General features: G+C 42.9%; 1 pseudogene; it reads right to left on the minus strand.

Annotated features, from left to right (window-relative positions):
- Positions 1-2720: 2720 nt before the first annotated feature.
- On the minus strand, positions 2721-3314 carry LOC128043773 (GTP-binding nuclear protein Ran-like; annotated as a pseudogene).
- Positions 3315-3962: the final 648 nt, after the last annotated feature.

A 3962-nucleotide genomic window follows, 5' to 3' on the forward strand; every position in this document is an offset into this window, starting at 1 on the left:
CTGGCTCCTTCTTATTTTGGCTTCTGTCCTTTCTCCATCAGTCTAGAATGCTGCGATACTCTCAGGCCAAGGTGCCTTAATGTGCCTTAGGGAACCTCTGCCATTGAATTCATGTGAGAAGATATTCACATGTATATTAATATATACGCATGCAGCCATGACATTAAAACATGCTTACTCCTTGGAAGAAAAGTTATGACCAACCTAGATAGCATATTCAAAAGCAGAGACATTACTTTGCTGACTAAGGTCCATCTAGTCAAGGCTATGGTTTTTCCAGTGGTCATGTATGGATGTGAGAGTTGGACTGTGAAGAAGGCAGAGCGCCAAAGAATTGATGCTTTTGAACTGTGGTGTTGGAGAAGACTCTTGAGAGTCCCTTGGACTGCAAGGAGATCCAACCAGTCCATTCTGAAGGAAATCAGCCCTGGGATTTCTTTGGAAGGAATGATGCTAAAGCTGAAGCTCCAGTACTTTGGCCACCTCATGAGAAGAGTTGACTCATTGGAAAAGACCCTGATGCTGGGAGGGATTGGGGGCAGGAGGAGAAGAGGATGACAGAGGATGAGATGGTTGGATGGCATCACTGACTCGATGGACATGAATCTGAGTGAACTCTGGGAGTTGGTGATGGACAGGGAGGCCTGGCGTGCTGCGATTCATGGGGTCACAAAGAGTCGGACACGACTAAGTGACTGAACTGAACGGATGTATTTTTACAATTTTATTTATTTATTTTTGACTGTGCTGGGTCTTCATTTCTGCATGGACTTTTCTCTATTTGAGGGGAGCAAGGTCTACTCTCTAGTTGCCATGTGAGGGCTTTTCATTGCAGTGGCTTTTTCTTATGGGGCAGGGGCTCTACGCTGCATAAGCTCAGTAGCTATGGAGCATGGGTTCAGTTGCCCCAAGCCATGTGGGATCTTCCCAGACTGGGGATTGCACCCATGTTGCCTGCATGGGCAGGAGGATTCTTTACCAGTAGGGCACCAGGGAAGTCCCACATGCATATATTGTAAAGGAAGGATAGGGATCAAATTCCATCAGTTCAGTATGATTCTTCCTTTTTAAAAAATCATTTCCATCCTGAACAGAGAACAGATGGACCTCTACCCCTTCTGAAAACATAGTGAAGGTTACACCTCTTCTTTCAGAAAACTTGTTAAGGGTTGAGTACATAGGATTGATGGGAGAACATCATTTGATGCTTCAGCTTGGTTCACAGCAGGACTGGAATTAGTTTAATAATGGTAAGCATACAAGGAGATATTTGTAGGAAGGGCAATGACATGTTATTCTCCACCATCCCTAATAATAACAGTATAAAAGTAAGGTAGTTATAAGAGGGAAAAGTCATGGCATCTGGTCCCATCGCTTCATGGCAAATAGTTGGGGTGGGGGGGGGAATGGAACCAGTGGCAGATTTTATTTTCTTGGGCTCCAAAATCACTGTGGATGGTGACTGTAACCATGAAATTAAAAGACACTTGCTCCTTGGAAGAAAAGCTATGGCAAAACTAGACAGCGTATTAAAAACCAGAGACATCACTTTGCTGACAAAGGTCTGTATAGTCAAAGCTATGGGTTTTCCAGTAGTCATGTATGAATATGAGAATTAGACCATAAAGAAAGCTGAGTGCTGAAGAATTGATGCTTTCGAACTGTGGTGCCAGAGAAGACTCAGAGAGTCCCTTGGACCACAGGGAGATCAAACCAGTCAATCCTAAAGAAAATCAAACCTGAATATTCTTTGGAAGGACTGATGCAGAAGCTGAAGCTCCAATACTTTGGCCACCTGATACAAAGAGCTGACTCACTGGGAAAGACCCTGATGCTGGGAAAGATTGAGGGCAGAAGGAGAAGGGGACGACAGAGGATGAGATGGCTGGATGGCATTACCAACTCGATGGACATGAGTCTGGGTAAACTCCAGGAGTTGGTGATGGACAAGGAGGTCTGGTGTGCTGCAGTTCATGGGGTTGCAAAGAGTTGGACACGACTGGGTGACTGAACTGAACTGCACTGGGAGATAGTGAAGAACAAAGAAGCCTGGTGTGCTGCAGTCTATGGGATCACAAAGTTCAGACTTTGCAGCTGAACAACAAGAACAACAAAAGTCAGTTTAGGTACAAAGAAGAGAGGACAGAGATAGTTCTAGCAGAATAAGCTTAGGAAATACAAAACTTGGAATTGCCCTTGAAGTCACATTTAAGATATAGAGTGCAGCGATGTTACCATAGGTAAGCACTCAGTGTGGGTCTGTTTAGTCTATATGGTCTCAGAGGGAAGCAGTAATTATCATGGCATTTTTCCTCATAATGGATAAATTTCCTTCTCCTTCACCTTTTTTTTTTTTTTTTAAAGATATTTGAAATACAACTTTGCCCTGATTCTAAACAAAAAGGAATGGGAACGACAGTAACAAACAAGATCCCATCTCTCAATATTGTCATATGACTATAGCAGTCTTCTATTTGAAACTCAAGGAGGAAACAACTGTGTTCCAAAACACCTAAATATGCAGGTCCAAAAAATGAAGGTTTTTTTTTTTTTTTTCTTCACATTCACTCCAAAGCCCATCCATCTCCTTCAGCATCCAAAGATTAAGCACATGTTCTGCTTAGCTATATAATAAAGTGGCAAACACACCGTACCACTGACATCTCAGGACAGTTGCCTATAAAACTAGACTTCCAATGCTGGGCCCCAGCTTCACTTTCTCACAGGTCACAGTCTTCATCCAGGAGAGCATTTATCTGAGCAACCTCTAAATCGTCCTTGTACTGTGCTGCCAAGGCTGGGTCCATGAACACCTCTGGCAGGGCAAGAGCAGACAGGCATGGTGATAATCCCCCAGGTAGGATCTCCAATCAGTTTTCTAGCAAGCCAGAGGAAGGGCTTTTCAAAGTTGCAGTTAGGTTTGGCAGAAATGTCATAGTACTGAAGATTCTTCTTTCAGTGGAAGACAATGGACTTTGCCTTAACCTTGCTGTCCTTAATATCCACTTTGTTGCCACACAACACGATCGGGATGTTCTCACACACTCACACCAGATCTCTATGCCAGTTAGGCACATTCTTGTAAGTAACTCTCAATGTTGCATCTCCCGACCAGCTGTATCCCATACATTGAACTTAATCAGTCCTCTGTTGGTATGGAACAAAAGAGGATGGACCTCAACACCTAAGGTAGCTACATACGTCTTCTCAAATTCACCAGTCAGATGACGTTTCATGAATGTAGTTTTTCCTGTACCACCATCACCAACCAATACAAGTTTGAACTAAACTTGGGGTTCTCCTTGGGGAGCCATCGTGAAGCATCTCCACACCCATCTGACTGAGGGCTCCTTCACTTTTTAAAACTGAAAAGTTTCATTATATTTTAATTGATGTATAGTTACTATATAATATCATGTAAGTTACAGGTGTATGATATAGTGATTCAGTTTTAAAGGTTATACTCCATCTATGGTGGTGGTGGTTTAGTTGCTAGTCATCCAGCTCTTTGCGACTCCACAGGCTGTAGCCCTCCAAGGTCCTCTGTCCATGGAATTTCCCAGGCAAGAGTACTGGAGTGGATTGTCATTTCCTTATCCAGGGGATGTTCTCAACCCACATCTCTTGCATCTCCTGCATTGGCAGGTAGATTCTTTACCACTGAGCCATCTGGGAAACCCCATACTCCACTTATAATTATCGCAAAATATTGGCTATCTTCCCCATGTTGTGCAATATATCTTTGTAGCTTTTTAAAAAATTAAATTTAACATTTTATTGGAGGATAATTGCTTTACAATGTTGTGTTAGTTTATGCTGTACAACAATGTGAATCAGCTATATGTATACATATATTCCCTCCCTCTTGAGACTCCCTTCTGCCTCCCTCATCCTACCCCTCTATGTCATCACAGAGCACTGAGCTGAGCTCCCTGTGCTTCGGACTAGCTATCTATATTACA

The sequence above is a fragment of the Budorcas taxicolor genome, chromosome 2, assembly GCF_023091745.1.
Source record: "Budorcas taxicolor isolate Tak-1 chromosome 2, Takin1.1, whole genome shotgun sequence".
In the NCBI taxonomy this organism is placed as follows: Eukaryota; Metazoa; Chordata; class Mammalia; order Artiodactyla; family Bovidae; genus Budorcas; species Budorcas taxicolor.